A 19,213-nucleotide genomic window follows, 5' to 3' on the forward strand; every position below is an offset into this window, starting at 1 on the left:
TGTTGTATTGCATGGTTCCATTGCATTTGTGGTTCTTAGTATTGGTTCTTAGTATTATTTGACAGTTGCAATTGCCAAAAACCGAGGGTTTTGACTTACACGAGGTTTTATTGCTTCGGTAATCCTTGAAGTTTGATACTAGGTTAGTGTGCACGATGCCTAGCCATAGTGATTTGTTTCGTATTTTTAAATGTTGCGCAATGGATTCCCGGTTGGAGGACTCATGTCCGATACCTCCAGTTGGAACTCCTATTCATGATCTTTATAGTCGACACGGTGTGGGTCCCATAATCTATAATGATTACTGGATCCGCTATACGAGGAAAGACGGTGACCTTAGATGGCCACCACACGGAACTTTTGAACTTTCGATTTTAGATAATCTTGAGGCTAAATTATTTTTAAAGAAAGCTAGGCCAGCTATGTTTGATTCCTTTCGGATATGGCGTAAAGAGGCCAAACAGAAAGAAATCAAACAACTTAAAAGGGATAAAAAGCAAGAGTTTGTTCCGATAATGCAAGCTATAAAAGAATGTAGACAAGCCAAAGAAGAAAAAGATATGGAAATCGCTACTAGATTGCATCACATGAAAATAGATAAATGTTACCCAGTTTTACCGAATAAATCAGAAAAGACAGAAGAAGATTTAAAGGAGGATTCCTTGCTATCATACTTGATGAAATCACCACCTCCTTATGTACAGGGTGCTACTGCTCCTGTAGCTCCTCCTATAGCTCCTCCTGTTGTTCCTCTTGTTGCTCCAGCGGCTGCGGGCCAGCCCGCTGTTAACCCTACGTTTGTTCCACCACCTGTCCTCGTTCCTACTGCTCCTGTACCTGTACCTTTGCAGACTGTTGTTTCTGCTACTCCGACTATCCTGTCCGTTCCTACTATGCCTTCCTTCACCTCTAGTGTTGTTGCTCCTGTTTTTCTTTCCCCTTCTGTTCATAAGCGTGTTCCTAACTCTGTTGCTACCCTTTATTCACCTCTTCCTGGTCCGTTATTTTCGTCGGATTTATCTGATACTCCTCAGAGACGGAGTCAGATCCCTAGTGGTAGGGAGAAAGAGACATTAGTAACAATGGCACATAGGTGGATAAGACATCCTGCTAATTACACTCCGCGTGTAGTATTTGATACGTTTTCTCAGTTTAATGAGCCAACGCAGAGATTCGTATTTGAGGAGATGTGTAACTTTTTGAGAGAAGAATGGTACAATGATGAAGTAGAGAATGTACCGTCCGACATAATTGAACTCCAGAGTCACTTTTCGAACGGTATGATTATAGGAGACGATGTACGACGTGCTGTGGAACGCTTATTAGCATTCAGACCCACAGCACATTCTCGGGTGTCATCAGATGATACCACTGAGAATTGGAAAGCGGTTCCTGGTCAGTATCCTATGAGAGAGGTTCCGCCGCTATGGGTACCTGGTGACCCCGGTGCAAACCCTCCGGTTTTACCACATTTTCGAAGGGTGTGGATACATCTTCCATGGAAACGATCGGAAGTTTTGCAAGTGAAGCAATCCTTACCCGATCCGCGTAAAAATCCGGCTGGTTATTATAAGGAGTTATCACAACTGATAGAAGCTTCTATTATGAATATTGCCGACATCGACATGTTGTTTGGCAATGTTGTACCGCAACCAGTTTGGGCTAAAATTCGTCAAGCCAATCACGCAGCTGAATTAGGGGGTGATTGGGCTGCACTGCTAGCAGCTGATGCATTACAAGTCGGTGGGGCTAAACCTGAACAGTTGATCTTGGATTTGCCTCAGAGAATCATTACGCTCATGAAAACTCTCATGCCAGCGATGAAGGTGAACTGGGATAAGTTATCAGCTTGTAAACAAAAGAAAGACGAGAGTGTCTCAGATTTCTTTACTAGGTTTGAGGAAGCGTTTGTTGACCACAGCGGCCAGGACATGGGCGCTGAGGGAGGTCAGCGGTTATTCGTTGACAAATTTGTGTCAAATTTGCTGCCTGAGCTATGCAACAAATTAAAGAATTCAGAAAGTGCGTGGGCAGTTTCAACCCCTGCGCAAATATTAGCAACGGCTCAGTATTATGAGAATAGGGAAAAGGAAGAAAGTGATCGTGTAGAAAAGAAAACGAAAGAACTCAAAACGAAGGTTTTGTTGCAGCAAGCATACCCTCCACGATCAAACCAAAATGATGCACAACAGCAGTATCGACCACGAGCACAGCTCGATAGAACACAGCCGCGCTCTGACAACTTTGATCCCAGATCTTCACTTGGGTATAATCAGTGCGCATATTGTAGGAAAGAGGGACACCTAAAATATGATTGTCTTGCTTTACGGGACCGTCTGAATGGTGTGTCGACACGAGGAAATCGTGGCGGTGGTCCTCAGCAGGCACCACGTGGTAGAGGTCGTGGTTCATCCCACAATCAGATTGATCGTCATCAAAATCAATCGGATGCAAATAATTATTTTGACCAGCGAAATGCGGGGTCAGTTCGATCTGCACAGTATAATGTTGATGACTATTATATAGACCACGAGACTGTTGTAAATGACCACTACTAGGACAGCCAACGACAAAGAGAGGGAGTAGTGTCAGTTCCGGTCGATCAGAGTGGGCCTTACGTTGCAGTGACTACATCGGGTGTAGTTGAGCCTTTTCTGTTAGACACTGGTGCGACGAAAAGTTCCATCATGCATTCAAAACTCCCTGGCGCACCTTTGTCTGGCTTAACGAACGTTTCCGTCGGATTCTCTGGCGCCCCTGTTAGTAACCCAGTCTCTAACCCTTTGCCTCTTATGATTGGACCACGTGAGCTAACGGCTCCACTGATTCTATCTACAGGTTGTGGTGAAAATCTTTTGGGCCTGGATTTGTTGAAACGATTATATGCAACATTGTATTGTTCCCCCGAAGGAGTGGAGCTTACATTGGGAAGGAGAGTGATCTCTCCCATGTATTTATCGGTTGATAAATTCCCACCGGAATTGAATTCCCTCCCTGCGTCCTTATGGGCCACAGGTCCCAATGACGTGGGCCTGTTAGACATTCCACCCTATGTGATTCAATTGAAACCAAATGCGCGATTACCGCGTTTACCTCAATATCGTATTTCTCTTGAAGGCGAACGAGCACTGTTAGCAATCGTTCATGATCTCATTGGAAAAGGTGTTGTTGAAGAAACTCGTGGAAACGTGTGCAATAGCCCTGTATTGCCAATTCTGAAACGAACTGATCCAACTAAATCTCCTGTGTATCGTTTTGTTATAGATTTGAGAGAGGTAAACAAAATAGTGGTTCCGCAATTTCCTGTGGTCCCTGACATTACTGCTTTGTTAACAATGATTCCGGCATCTGCCTCCTGGTTCACAGTGATCGATCTAAAGAATGCTTTCTTTAGCATTCCGATTGCAGAGGAAAGCAGAGACCTGTTCGGATTCTCATTAGGAGGTCGCAGTTTTAGGCTAAAACGCGCTCCACAGGGTTACTGTGAGAGTCCATCAATCTACAGCCAAGCACTTAAAGGTCAGCTTGATGCCTTTGTATTGCCTAAAGGTGCAGCTTTGATTCAATACGTTGACGATCTTTTAGTGGCAGCTGATACAGAAGCTATTTGCAAAACGGCTACAGTATCATTATTGCACTATCTACATGACTTGCACCACAAGGTATCACCTTCAAAACTACAGTATTGTTGCCAAGAAGTTACCTATTTAGGTCACTTATTGTCAAAAGAAGGGAGAAGGTTGACCCCAGAGAGAATTGCAGCGATTTCCCGAATGACTGTGCCAAAAACCCAGAGAGATGTTCGTGCCTTTTTAGGTATTACGTCCTACTGCAGACAATGGATTCCAAATTTTTCATTGTTGGCGAAACCATTGATAGCCCTTACGTGCAAGGATGTTTCATCCCCAGTACCTTGGTCTGAAGAATGTCAGAAAAGTTTTTCTGAATTGCGTGATGCGCTGTGTTCGGCTCCTGTGTTGGGTACCCCTGACTACAGTAAGCCGTTTACACTATACGTTCACGAGAGGGATGGTTGCGCGTTGAGTGTTTTGACACAATCTTTTGGTGGTAAGCAACGCCCATGTGCCTACTTTTCTTCGACTTTAGACCCAGTAGCAAGGGCTTTGCCAAGTTGCTTAAGAGCAACAGCGGCAGCTGCGGCGTCCATTCGACAGTCTGCAGGTCTAGTCATGGATAATATACTCACGGTAATGGTTCCGCATGCAGTCGACACTCTATTGAACCGAACGAAAACTCAACATCTGACAAGTGCAAGATTGTCTGGATATGAGTTGACGTTGCTGGCCAGTCATATACGGATAAAACGATGTAATGTGTTGAATCCAGCAACATTGCTGCCGATCGACGCAGAATCAAGTGGTGAAGCAGTACATGACTGCTATCTCAAAACTGAAGAGGAAACCAAGGGTCGCATTGACCTAAAAGATACTCCATTGACAAATCCCGATGGTACTTTGTATGTGGATGGTTCTTGTTTCAAGTTGCCAAATGGTGATGTGACGACTGCGTATGCTGTAGTTACATTGAGAACGATTGTGGAAAGTGCAAGATTAAATCAAAATTCGGCTCAGGCTGCTGAGCTAATTGCTTTGACGAGAGCGTGTGTATTGTCTAAAGATAAACGGGTGAATGTGTTTACAGATAGCCAGTATGCATTTGGTGTGGCACATAGTTTTGGACGACTGTGGAGAGAGAGAGGATTCCTTACGTCACATGGTACGAAGATTCAGCATGGCCAGCTTGTAAATGATCTTTTGGATGCACTTACGTTGCCTAAGCAAGTGGCGATTGTTAAATGTAGTGCGCATCGTAAAGTGATGGATGATGTTGGTCGTGGTAATGCGTTTGCGGATGAGACTGCTAAAGAGACTGCCCGGAACATTAGCACTCGAATGTATGTGACGAGTTCGGTTAGGTGGCCTGCAGAATCAAGTATGTGTGAAAACACTATCGAGAGTTTGAAAGCAATTCAGAATGAGGCCACCGAAACTGAAAAGACGAAGTGGAAAGAAAGTACGGGAAAGTTGGATGCGAATGATTGTTGGACTGACTTATCGGAACAGAAAAGATGGATGTTGCCTGATGCGTATGTGCTGGCTATTGTGACTATGGCACACGGGTTAGCACATATTAGCGCGAAAGGTATCTGTAAATTGCTGTTTCCTGTGTGGAAGAATGATGGTATTATGAAATGTGCTGAACGCTTGGTTAAGAATTGTATGGTGTGTTTGATGCACAATCCTGGTAAGGGCACTCCCACTCCACCTGGTCATTTTGCCCCTCCTGCGTACCCTTTCGAAGTTATCCAGTTGGACTTTATCCACATGGAGAGATGTAATAATTTGAAGTATGTGCTGGTTGTGGTGTGTGCATTTTCTAGGTGGATTGAGGCCTACCCCCTTAAGGATAATACGGCTTTATCCACGGCAAAAATTTTACTCAAAGAGTATTTTTCCCGCTACGGAATGCCTCGGGTTGTGTGGTCAGACAACGGAAGTGAGTTTGTTGGGAGCGTGATGAAGAGTGTGTGTCGCGGGTTAGGGATTGTGCAGAAATTTCATAGTGCCAATCATCCTCAGTCAGCTGGTTTGGTTGAAGGGTACAATGGCACCCTTAAACTTAAGCTAGCAAAGATTCAGGCTACGACAGGTCTTTCGTGGCCTGACGCTTTACCCTTAGCATTACTGTCAACAAGGGCAACTGTACACTCCCGAGTAGGGCTCAGTCCCTATGAAATAGTGTTCGGTCGTCCTGCCAATGTTTGGGGGGTCCCTAGACCGGGTGCCTTTTGTGAACTTGAGTATCCAATGTTAATCGATTATCTTCATGACTTGACTGCTAAACTGAGGTTAATTCACCAACAGGTTCACGAAGCATTGCCAACACAGACGGAGGGTCCAGGCCACCAGCTCCAGCCCGGAGATTGGGTGGTAACGCGCAATTTTTCGCGCAAGAACAATTTGGATCCCAGGTTCACTGGACCCTATCAGGTCCTCCTTGCCACGAGAACTGCAGTTCGTCTTGAGGGGCGGAAAAATTGGGTGCATGCCACCCATACCAAGAAAGTCCCCATTCCGTTGCCAGCAGACTCGTGGGTAAGGAAAGGCATTGCATCAACTGAAACTGAAGGATTGCCGGCGTTGGTACCTTTCAGCGACGCACAACCTGTCGGAGAATCCTCAGTGCAGCAAAAAGGCATTATTGAACACTTGTCATCAGAAGACTCAAGACCAGAACATTCAGCTGATCAACAGGGCGTTGTCCCTTCAACGGATCTTTTGTTTAACGAACAGACACGTCCTGGGAAAACCCGATATTTTTTAAGATCCAGCACTAAAGACTAATAAAAAAACCCGTTCTGTCCCTTGACAAGTGCATTATCCCGTTTTCCATGATCAGTTTGAACACTCATACTATTGTAATTATTCTGTATATATTCATTGAGCTTCGTTCCTTACACTTTTTTTGTTTCCACAGCTGAGAGACACTTGTTTTTATACATATATATATATATATATTTGTGAAATAAAGGCCGTAGGGCCGCGCGTGTACTTCCTCCTGGTTAGTAGGTCTTGACGCTAGGTTAAAGACCGTCGATTCCTGGGAACTCCTAGGAATTGACTATTGCTACACAGAACGAAGTGCGTCAAGAAACGTTGCGGACGGTCATAGGGAATGGCATTTTTGAAGCTGATGGACTTGGAAAAAGCTCAAGCACAAAGATTCAAGCTGCAGCAACTCAGTCGTACTAAATGTTTTGTGTTCCAAATATTTGTACTGTTTCTGACTGTTTCTGCGTTATTTGCGGGTGGGGTGTATTACACAATGACTTACTTCTTGCCTTCCACTATACCTACTCCTACCCCTGACCTTAAACTCATCTCCACTGACTCTCCTCATTCTTTTCACATCTTACCTGAACACGAGCAGGCTAGACGTGCAGAATTCCGCAACAATTCCTTTATTCAACTCCTTCATCAGCATCAGTTAGTGGTTAACACTACTAATTGTTGGGTGTGTGGGTTGATGCCACATACTACGGATAAGGGAATTCCATATCTGGTGTTACCGTATAGCTCCCAAGGGTCGGCTCGAGCATTTCAAACAATGTTTCGAAGCGCACTGGGTTTCCACCCCATTCGAGAACCACGTTCCCCTTACTCTGGTCCTACCTCGTACCAAAAATCTTTGTCTATAGCAATAGAGGATTTAGATAGCGATATCTATGATCCCTCGCTTATCCCTGAAGAAGAGGTACAAGCCTATAGGGTCCTAAGTAGAGGCGAATATAGTGTGTTCACTGGTGAAAAACAGCTTAAAAGCTCGCCTCCGATATGGGTCGTACCCCACATTGGTAATTTTTGTTTAATAGGTCGCGGCCGTAGATCGAAAGCCCGACTTGGAGAGAGTGCTTGCACTGAAAATTATATATTGCCAATGGTCTCATCCCCTGTGTTTTTGGCTGCCAAGGGTACATACTTTATTTGTCATGATCGTGCGTATGCATGGTTGCCCTCTGACTTCATGGGCTCATGTTTTATCGCAAACTTGTTGCCTCCGACGTTTACTGTAGATGCAGATTATCACAAAACTAGAGTTGTGAGAGGCGTAATTAGCGAAGAGGATACTGCCGGTCAAGAGGCAGGAGATTTTTTTAAGGGTTTCCTCCCATTTTGGGGACCTATGGTTAATAGTAGGAACCTAAGACAGTTGACTCGAGTGGTAGAATCAACAGCTAATATTACTGCCAGTGCCCTTGGTAATATCACCACAGAACTTCAGGCGGATAGACTTATGACGTTACAAAACCGTATGGTTTTAGATGTGATCTTAGCAGATCGAGGTGGGGTATGTAAGGTGATCCATTCGAGCTGCTGTATTTTCATTCCTGATAACGCTCCGACTGTCTATCAAGCCATCTCGAAGTTGCATAAGATCTCCGAATCCATACACGTGGATGTAGGGGATTGGACGCTACTTGGATGGTTTTGGGGCCTGATGTCGACTTGGGGTTGGAAAATTCTGACGATCATTGGAGTCGTTGTAGTGTTCCTGTTCACGTGTTGCCTTTGCGTGCAGTGCGGTCCTGCCTTATGTGGCCTCTGTGCTACAACGTGTATGAGACAGCCACCTGTTACCAAAGGGTCTCGATTGGACAGAACTATGCTACAACAACATCTCGAGGGTCTGATGAATATCGAATATGATTCCGACTAGTGCTTGCCTACATGAGGGCAAAAGGAGCGTCTGAGGTTCCGTGACAATTTTAAGTGATGTTTTCGACTCGCACGAATATGGTCGAGTCTGGTATCTAAGAACCGCAAATGACGAGTTTAGTAAGTGTGCGCAGTTTCGCTGTGCTAACTTAAACCGTTCATTTGATATGTGAGTTTTTCATCTGTACCCACGGGTTCCATCTTAGATACGGCATCCATTTTGTCTCTTGCCCTCAAGTAGCCAGCGAACGGACACTGTCCGCTTCGTCACCCTGGGACTCTCAGGATATTTGTGGAAGACACATGTACTTTGTAAATATCTTTTACGATGAGGGGGATGATACTGTAAGGCAGATGGCCCCGCTCGAGGCTCATCTTGCCGTCCGGTTTATTGTCTCAGCCGTGCATCTCATTAGGCACGTCCCTTTGATGCCTGTATCTCGTGTTTCCCGATACCTCCCCTTTTACACCCTTTTCGATTTCCCCACTGTCTCCATCTCCCTCTGCACCTGTCTTTGTCCCTATTTCGATCTGTTTTTACTGCCGATTGGAATTCACTAATGTTGGGAAGATGGGTTTTTACAGTTGGGAACCGCCAAATGTTTCCGCACTTATGTTCCGGACCTTATGTGTACCAAAGTGACCAAAGCGACCCCTCTGGGGGATAATTATGGGAACCAGGTTGTAAACTTTTGTGTACCATGTTGTCCTATGAGTTAATTTTGTATAAAAGGAGCGATCCACAGAACCAATTTGAAGCAGTCTCCCCAAGTTGCACGTGTTGTACTTGTCGTGACTTCTGTGTTCCCTGCAGTAATAAACCTTGAATCTCTGACGCCGAAGGAAGTGTCCCGTGTCTCTGTAGTTTGTGCGCCGAAACAGGTATCCCATGAAGGTTATAGGTGTTGTTCCCTGGCACCGCTGGTACTGTTAAAAAGTCCAGTCCTTCACAGTCTTCTACTGAAAAAAGCCATAGAAACCATTCCTGTCCAACATCAAGGACAAGGTATATATTCCTATTATTTTCTGGTGCAGAAAAGAGGTCCCACCAGAGAATACAGACCAATACTCGACCTGAGATTATTGCACAGATTCATCCGCAAAGAGAAATTTCGGATGTTAGCCCTGCACCAAATCTTCCCTCACCTACATCAAGGAGTTTGGATGTGTGCTATAGACTTACAGGACGCTTACTTCCGTGTTCCGGTGTCCGAGAAACATCGAAAGTTTCTGCGTTTTCTAGTGGCTGACCAGCATTTCCAATTCAGGGTTCTCCCGTCCGGACTCAAATCAGCCCCTCAGACTTTTTCGAAATGCGTGGCAGTGGTGGCAGCTTTTCTTCTCAAACGAAGGATTTTAATTTACCCGTATCTGGATGACTGAAGAGCTGGTCACCATCTGGTGGACAAATTGGGTCTACAGGTCAACTTCAAAAAGTAGATCTTCCATCCAACTCAGAAAATCCACTACCTGGGTGCGTCATTGGACACCATGAAGGTAAGCGTATGTCCTTCGAAGGAGAGGTTATTCTCAATCATAGAGAAATGTCACATTCTCCTCATCTCTCAATACCCCACAGGCAGACAAGTTTAATCGCTTCTGAAGGGCAATGGCGTCATGCATCTTCATCGTGCCGAACACCCGATTGAACATGCGTCCCTGCAGCAATCTCTGGAGGACCAGTGGATGCAGACATCGGGTCTCTGGGAAGATCGTGTGCCTCTCTCCCAATCGGCCAAGGATTCCCTCAGATGGTGGATGAAGCGTTCTCACCTCCTGAAAGGAGTTCCATTTCACCAGGACCCTTGTGCTCAGACAATCATCACAGACGCTTCCCTTCAGGGCTGGAAGGAAATGTCCTTCCAGCAGCACGCCAACTCGGTGGTTTCATCCTCCTTCCACATTTTAAAAAGGATCAAAAAACTAATCCCTTACCTACCACCTTCTGCAGGCAAAACCTTAGTCAGTACCTTAGTTTTTTCTAAAACTGATTATTGTAATGCCCTGCTTCTCAACGCACAACAAAAGGTCCTTAACAAATTACAGACAGTGCAAAATGCAGCAGCTAGGACCCTGCTATCCATTCCCAAATTTGCATCTGTCTCCCCCTACATCCGACAGCTACACTGGCTGCCGTTGAGGAGCCGCATCAAATTTAAAGCTTTATGTATAGCTTACAAAGCTATCCACAACCACGGTCCCCTATTCCTAAGACAAGCCTTCTGCCCGCTCGAACACCTAAGGACATTACGTTCATCCTCGGCTCACCTGCTAAGAGTCCCCCGTACAAGGAGGGTTAATTGGGGAGATAAACGTTTCACTGTTGCTACAGCCAAATTATGGAACACTCTCCCTCTCCACATCAAATGTGCTCCAACTCTGCTCAACTTCAGAAAAAAACTGAAAACTTGGTTGTTCTCAGCCTAATTCCCCACCTATCCGCCAGGGAGTTCTGCAACAATAGCGCCGAGACACCCTCGGGTATTTGCGCCCTCTAAAAATCGATAAAATAAATAAATAAATAAATAAATATGGGCCCTCTTCAAGTGCAAGGCCTTTGGACAGAGGCAGAGCTAGGATATCCCATCCACTTGTTGGAGCTGAGAGCTGTTCATCTAGCTCTCAAATCACTGCTTCCTTCTCTCCAATCTAGCTCCAGACAACACCCCCACAATGTATTATTTGAACAAACAAAGGGGCACCGGGTCGAGACCTCTCGCTCTGGAAGCGTAGACCATCTGGAAATGGCTTCTAGCAAGAAATCTAAGTATAGTGGCCATTCACCTTCCAGGGACTCAAAATGTTCAGGCAGATGCCCTAAGCCGGGATATCGTCAAAGCTCACGACTGGGTGCTCAACCACCAGGTCACGCGGGACATCTTCTAGCAATGGGGTGTGACAGACATCAATCTGTTTGCAGATGCGACAAATGCCAAATGGCCCTGTCTTCGCAGCCAGGTTTCACCAACCAGGTTCACTGCGCAATGCCCTTTTGATAAAATGGTCGCAGACATTACTGTACGCCTTTCCACCAATTCCGTTGATTCCTGCAGTGATCAACAAATTCTACAGGACCAACACCAGAATGATCCTGATAGCTCCGGAGTGGCCTTGTCAGTGGTGGTAACCGGACCTTCTTCACCTGTCAGAGGTCCCACACAGGAGGTTACCATGCTGCCCAGACTTGCTGTCCAAGAATAAGGGGAAGGTGTTTCATCCCAATCTCACATCAATTAATCAATCAATCAGGGAATTGTAAGCATGCTACTCACCCGTGAGGGTCTCAAGATGCTTCCCGGAGATTAACGGCATGGCTCCTGAAGTCCTTCAATACGGATATTTAGACTTACCTTCGGAATGTATGAACATTCTCAAGGAAGCCAAGAGACCTTCCACCAGGAAATCCTACGCTTTCAAGTGGAAGCGTTTTTACTTATGGTGCATGAACAAGGGTCATGATCCAGTCCGGGGGCAAGAGCAGGTGATCTTGCTGTATTTGCTACATTTGGCTGAATCGGGTCTGCAGTTCTCCTCCATAAAGGTTCATTTAGCAGCTATTACTGCTTATAGAAAGTCTCCGACACAGGTTTCCTTTTTCCGAATCCCTGTAGTTAAAGATTTTCTTGAGGGAATATAAAAGGTTTACCCACCAATTAGATCTCCAGCTCCACCTTGGGAGCTTAACATAGTTCTGGCAAAATTGATAAGCCTATTCACAAGGCTTCTCTACAGCACTTGTCATGGAAAGCTGCTTTTCTAGTACCCATCACCTCTGCACGCAGGGTCAGCGAGATCCAGGCATTTTGTTGTAAAGACCCTTATACTGTTTTTCATGCAAACAGAGTAGTGTTAAGAAGCCATCCATGTTTTCTGCCTAAGGTGGTTTCGGATTTCCATATTAATCAGATCATCACTCTACCCACATTTTTTCCCAATCCCTCAACTCCTCCTGAGAGGTCCCTTCATTCTCTGGACCTCAAGAGGGTTCTAAAGTTCTAGCTGGACAAAACAAAGGGCTTGAGAAAATCAGACTGGCTATTTGTAAACTATGGTTCCATAAATGCTGGTTCTGTAATCCTAGTTCTCTTCCAGGGATAAACTCATCAAAGTCATAAGCAACCCTCCCGCCTCCCCGGATGAGTATTGACAGTATAGTATTGTTTTCAATTTTCCTGCTATGATTCCTCTATGTTTGTACACCGTAAACTGTCACCTGTGGTGCATAATGGGAGTAGGGAGCTCCTGGAGGTCTTAAAGGCATGGTGTCCAGGTTCTTGGAATCCTTAAAGGCAGGGTGCCAGTGTTTTTATTACTGTGATGTTTTTTCTGTTATGCAGCCTATGGGCTAATTGCCTGCTATTACTAGCCTTTTTTCTGAAAATAAAGGGATGTGTTGGAACACTATTACAGTATATGTAATCGGTTGCAGTGTTTATGTTAGAGATTATTTTTTTTTTCTTAAAAATCCGTGTAATTTTGGCATATTAGCCTATTGAAAGTACATTAGGCTGCATATTTATGTATGCATACATGTATATATGTATGTTTTAGAAGTACTCGTGACTTGTTTGTCTAAACATACACATATATATGTATTTTTATATATGCTCCGGGATCTCGCTTGTGGGCGGGGATTATTCAGTGCTTATGACTTTGATGAGTATACCCCTGGAAGAGAATTAGGATTACATATAAGTAATTTATCCTTACCGTGTATTGCAAGTTATCCAGTATTGGGGTATCTTTCATAGATTCACATGCCTGAATCATTCCCCGTTGTCGGGGCGGGAGTCCCACGGTAAAATACAAAATCAGTGCCTAAGTAAATAGTAGTAGTAGGCTAAAAGAAAGCCCAAAGGCCTAAAACTTAGTAGCCTATCTACATCATTATATGAAAAGAACTAAAAAAATAGTTCCAAACAATCAGCTACTAGCACCCTCTAGAACCTTCCCAGCAGAGGCAGTTCTCCTCAGATTTTCACCGCATGTCGTGTGGAAGGGAGTCTCCCTGAGTGCGTACTCAGTTCTTCACTTTTTTTATTCAGGATGTCTGACAAGAAGGCTCTTTTCAGACCTTGCAGGACCTGTGAGAAGAAGAGGGTCCATGTTGATGATCAGCAAAGACTGTATTTACTGCCTACATCCTAAGCATGTTGTTAAGGAATGTAGAATTTGCCAGACCTTCCCTGCTAAGACTCTTAGGGACAGGGAGGCAAGTCTTCTTCTATGGTTGAAATCTTCCTTGGCTGAGGAGGATGACAAGGTCTCGACATCTAGCAAAAGGGCTAGATCGCATGACAGCTCTTCCAGTGAGGAAAGAAAACTTCACAAGGCTTCTCATGATGTTCTGACCATTCACAGAGGTCACCAACATTTTCCCTAGGATCCTGAGGCATCTAAAAGACCTTCAACCTCTAAAACCGTGAGTAAAACCTAGATTAAAACTCTTTGGTTTCCTCTTATAAGGTTTCTGTGACTTCTGCTGCCCCTCTGTCGACGGCTACTGTCTCCACTATGGCCATCTCTTCACCTATATTGTCTACCAAGATCTCTACCATGTCTAAGAAGCCTGTTTTGAAAGATTCGTTGACGAAGAGTTTATCTACTAAGTCTCCGTCAACGACCGTGTCGACGTCGAGCTCGTTGACGAAGGTTCCATCTACGACGAAGGTACTTTTAAATCTTCTAAAGAGTCCGTCGACGGGGCTGACAGTCCCGTCGATGAAGAGCCCATCGACGATTGTCCTGTTGGCGACGAAGAGCTCGTCGATGAAGAGTTTATCAATTCCACCAGTTTCACAAACAACACCTTTATCAAATACTCATTTTCAACTAAACAATTACCATAGACAGGATTACAGCAAAATATCTCCTCTTTTGCCATCTACTATCTTAGAAACTTACATTGAAGATGAGGACTTTGACGATAAAGATGATGAGGGACCGTTCGGCATAGCTCGCCATTCCTCTGAGCTTCATATATAGTGCCAAGAAGAGGATGAAGAAAAGGATTACCAGGAACACTATTACCAGGAAGACCTCTCTACACCATATCATAGACCTCCCAGAAGGGATTTGGATCAGAGAGAAACGAGTCATCATCCTCCTAAACCCATACAAGATCTGCAGGCCATGCTGGCGGATTACAGTCAACGGTTTCCCCCACAACACGCTGTCCCTGACATTGCACCTCTACCAACTGAAGTGCCAGACTCGCTACCTCAAACGGAGGTTCCTGCTTCACCGCCTCACCCTTCTGGTTCATTGCCACAAACGCACCATGATACTTCTTCCTCGGAGGGAGAGGTCGAAGAAGGTGAATTGCCTGACAAAGCTACTAGTGTGGATCCTTGGGATGATTATATCATACCAATACCTTCTCCACCCATTCCTCAGCCTTCGGATTCTCCCCCTGAGGACATTGAGGTCTTTCACAACCTGATGCAACGTGCTGCAACCAGATTTCAATTGCCAGTCACAGAGGAACACACGTATTGTTTCTTACATGATTTCAAAGAATAGTATAGGAAGGTCACACAAGCAATTCCCATAATTGACTACATCTGGAATTAAGGGATAAAGATTATGAAGACGCCTACCTCTATCCCGGCTGTCCTCCCTCCCATTGAGAAAAAGTACTGTGGTCCTCCGGAAACTCCATCTTGTCTGATTGGTCATCCCTGACCAGATTTAGTAATATCGCAAGCCGCCCAGCAAAGATCTAAAAATCCGGCTACTCCAATATCAACGCAACTGGATAAGGAAGGACGGAGGTTGGACCTTATAGGTAAGAAGTTTTCCACTATGGCCGCAGCCTCCATTAAAGCAGCACATTTTTTGGCGACCTTCAGCCATTATGACCGCCAGATGTGGTCAGATTTGGCGGAATTTATGAACCTCATCTCTGAGGAACGTAAACAAGACGCAAGAAAGATACTTTTGGAGGGAGAACGAGCCGCATCTGAGATTAATTATAGATTGCGCTCTGGACATTGCTAATACCAACTTTCAACAACTTGCTGGTGCTGCAGTACTTAGACGCCAAGGATGCCTTAAAGCAACATCTTTTAGGCCAGAAGTACAAACAAAATTTTTAGACATGGCCTATGATTGCGATTCCTTATTCGGAAAACACATTGATACGGCCCTCATTGCTATAAAGACGGATACCGATACGGCTAAATCGTTGGCTGCTCTTCAATACAGGCGTGGATCTTTGTGAGTTGCAAGAGGTCGTGGATTTGCATCAAGAGGAGGGTATCAAAATCAACAAAATAGACAACATCAGACACAGTATAGACAACCTTACGGCCTATCATCTTACCGACAATCCTCATCAACTGGTTTTTCCCGTCAAGGTGGACGAAAGCGATCGAACAATCAGGGTCGCGATAACAACAGAAAGCAATGAGTTACGCAGGACGCCAGTCATCCTTCCCTCCCTCCCCGTGGGCGCAAAAATTTCAACTTTTGCCCACAAGTGGCAACAAATCACTTCGGATCGATGGGTTCTCGACCTAGTCAATAACGGCCACACCTTGGAATTCATCAAACAGCCACCTACTACCCCGCCCAGGGGTCCTCATCCCCCTCGTCTTCACTTACTCTTCAAAGAAGCCTTAAAAATGCTCTGCAAGAATGCAATAGAGAAGGTTCCATTATGCCAAAAGGGAACCGGGTTCTATTCTCGTTTCTTTCTCATCAAGAAGAAATCAGGAGAATGGCGCCCGATTCTGGACCTCCACAAGCTCAACAAATTTCTGAAGAAGCAGAGTTTCCGGATGGTTACACTTGCCGAAGTATTGAGCAGTCTAAACAAAGTGGATTTCATGGCTTCTCTAGATCTGGAAGACGCGTACTTTCACATCCCCATACATACCAAACATCGCAAATACCTTCGATTGACAGTGGCTGGCATCCAATATCAGTTCATGTGCTTCCGTTTGAACTGAAATCAGCACCAAGAATCTTCACAAAATGTCTCGCACCTCTGGCAGCAACTTTGAGCTCTCAAGGAATACAAGTGTTCCCTTATCTCGACGATTGGATGCTCAAGGGTCCTTCAACCGAACACGCTATGGTTGCTCCTGGGAACAGGCAACAGAACATGCTATCTCAACATGTCTGAATCTCTTTTCAAAGCTAGGCCTCACTCTCAACGAAGACAAATCACAGTTACGTCCTCTCCAAGTGATTCCTTTTCTGGGAGCAATGCTGGACCCCATACAGTGCAAAGCATTCTTGTCAAAAGACCGCCAGCTACGTCTGCAAAAATTGGCCATATCAATCACAAAAAGAAAGTCAGTTTCTGTCCGGATATTTGCTTCTCTTATGGGGATGTGCTCATCTGCAATAAACCTTGTACCGTTGGTACGACTCAGAATGAGACCTCTGCAGGAGGAATTGCACCTGCAATGACAGCAAGCCATAGGGTAGTTTGACGACTCCATCAGAGTCACATCGCGCATGATAGACTCTCTGCATTGGTGGTCCCAGACAGCAAACCTGGCTCCAGGACTTACTTTCCTACCAACTCCTCCAGAATTCGTTCTAACAACCGACGCTTCTATGGAGGGATGGGGGGCCATCTCCAAGACTTACAGATTCAAGGAAGATGGTCCCAAGAATACCACCAACTGCATATCAACAGATTAGAACTTCGCACCATCTTTCTCTCTCTCCAGGCATTTCTCCCGAGAATAGCAGGCTCCTCAGTGCTGGTCCGTACCGACAATACGGCCAGCATGTATTACATCAACAGGGAGGAACAAGGTCACTGTCTCTTTCGCAGGAGGCTCGGCATCTCTGGGAGTGGGTTACAGCCCACAAGATAACACTTAGAGCAGAAAATGTCAAAGGGTTTTAAATCACTCTGGCCGACACCCTGAGCATGTCTCTCTTGGGCTATAACAAATGGGAATTGTAGCAGAAGCAGGTGAACAGAATCTTCCAAGTTTGGGCAAACCAGCACTGGATTTGTTTGCGGCAAGAGAGAACAAGAAATGCCAATATTACACCCTGCAGGTTCCCTCAACAGGGATCGCGATGGAATGCCCTGTCCATGCGATGGTCAGGGATTTGTGTGTACGCTTTTCCCCCCAATACTTTTGATTCCGAAAGTGCTGCGCAAAATGAAGATGGAGGTCTGCCGTCTCATCCTGATTGCACCCCTTTGGCCAAGGCAATATTGGTTCCAGGAACTGCTTCTACTTTCTCAGGACAATCCTATCCATCTAGTACCAACACTCACGATGTTGTCAAGGGAGAGGGGTCAAATACTTCATCCAGATCCGCAGTCGCTGTGCTTGCATGCATGGCTCATGATTTCTTAGAATTCAAAGATCTTAACATCTCTCAGGACTGTCGTGAAATTCTGGCTAAATCTCGTGCCTAGAGAACAGTCAAAACTTATTGCTTAAAGTGGTAGCGAGATGAATGATGTCCACCCTATCCAAGTTCCTGTGGAACAAATTATTCTTATTCACTATCCTTGGCCAAAGCTGGGCTTGTCTTTTCATCAATTAAGGTTCATCTTGCTGCACTCTCCAGATTCAGGAAGAGTTCCAATAAACCGTTGCTCTGTTCCTCTTCGCTTGTCAAACAATTTATGAAAGGACTCTTTCGAGTTTTCCCTTCGATACCTGCACCTCCTCCAGAGTGGGAGTAGTATACAGTATTGGCTCAATTGATGAGAAGACCATTTGAACCTATCCACATGGTTGAGCTCAAGTTTCTTATGTGGAAGATTGCTATTTTGCTGGCTCTTACATCGGCTCGAAGGGTTAGTGAAACCAAGCTTTCACTATATCAGTACCCTTTCTACATTTCTCTAAGGATTACGTAACTCTCCAGATAAATCCCAAATTAATCTTTAAAGAACCGTCTCAATTTCACTTAAATGAACCCGTAAAGCTTAAAGTTTTCTTTCCAGATCCATCCACGCCAGCATAAAGAGCATTACGCTCACTCGACATTAAACGTTGTTTAAAGTTCTATTTACAGAAGACTACTGACGTTAGGCGATCCAATTAATTGTTCGTGGCCTATGGTCAAGCCACACTAGGGGCTGCAGTAACAAAGGCAACAATAGCCAGATGGCTGGCTTCTACAATTCATTTCTGTCATGACAAAGCCAACAAACCTTTACAAAGAAAGGTCAAAGCGCATTCTACCAGAACTATGGCAGCTTCTACTGCGCTATTTTCTGGAGTAACATTGGAAAATATCTGCTGTGCAGCGACATGGAAGAATATACACACGTTCACGAAACACTACTGTCTGCAATCTGCACAGTAGGACGATGCAGCTGTAGGACAAGCCGATCTTCAACATCTTTTTCACTAAGGTTAGATTTAGATATTCATCATGATAGACTGCACTGTTTCATGTGATATATATATCTATATATATATCTATATATATATCTATATCTATATATAGATATATATATAGATATATATATCAGAAAATAGATCTCCCATATACAAGGAAACGTACGACGACACACCAGGAGTTGCTGTGCTTCAAGAGTTTATTTTGGCAGCAAAACAAACAACGCGTTTCACCAACAGGCTTGATCACGTTTGTAATGGATTCAAAATCTTAGTCCTTTTACCATAAACAAAATATTAACATAGACAAAGGACTACCGTGCACTCACCCCCCAGTGCAAAATACATGGCAGACATATTGGAATGGTGATATATTGCGATCAGGTTCAACATGATGCAAATTGCTGCCCCAATGCGAAAAATAAAACAAGTAACACATATGTTGTTATAAACTAACTTGTTCAACCATCTTCTAATGCTGAGAACCAAAGACAATTTTCCCAAGTGGGCAAAACCCATGTTTCCCAAAATGTCAGTTAAATATTGGAGAATGATCATACTCTTTGTAAATACCGCCCAAGTGGGCATGGAATGTTACTTTCTTAATTACAACATCTGGCATTTTCTCTGCAGATACCGCCCAAG

General features: G+C 44.6%; 1 protein-coding gene across 14 annotated transcripts in view; it reads left to right on the forward strand.

Annotated features, from left to right (window-relative positions):
- Positions 1-19,213, forward strand: part of LOC144804990 (V-type proton ATPase 116 kDa subunit a 4-like) — a 6,844,636-nt gene that overhangs the window by 2,824,705 nt on the left and 4,000,718 nt on the right. The gene's annotated exons all lie outside the window — the stretch shown is intronic.

The sequence above is a fragment of the Lissotriton helveticus genome, chromosome 1_1 (genome assembly GCF_964261635.1).
Source record: "Lissotriton helveticus chromosome 1_1, aLisHel1.1, whole genome shotgun sequence".
Classification (NCBI taxonomy): Eukaryota; Metazoa; Chordata; class Amphibia; order Caudata; family Salamandridae; genus Lissotriton; species Lissotriton helveticus.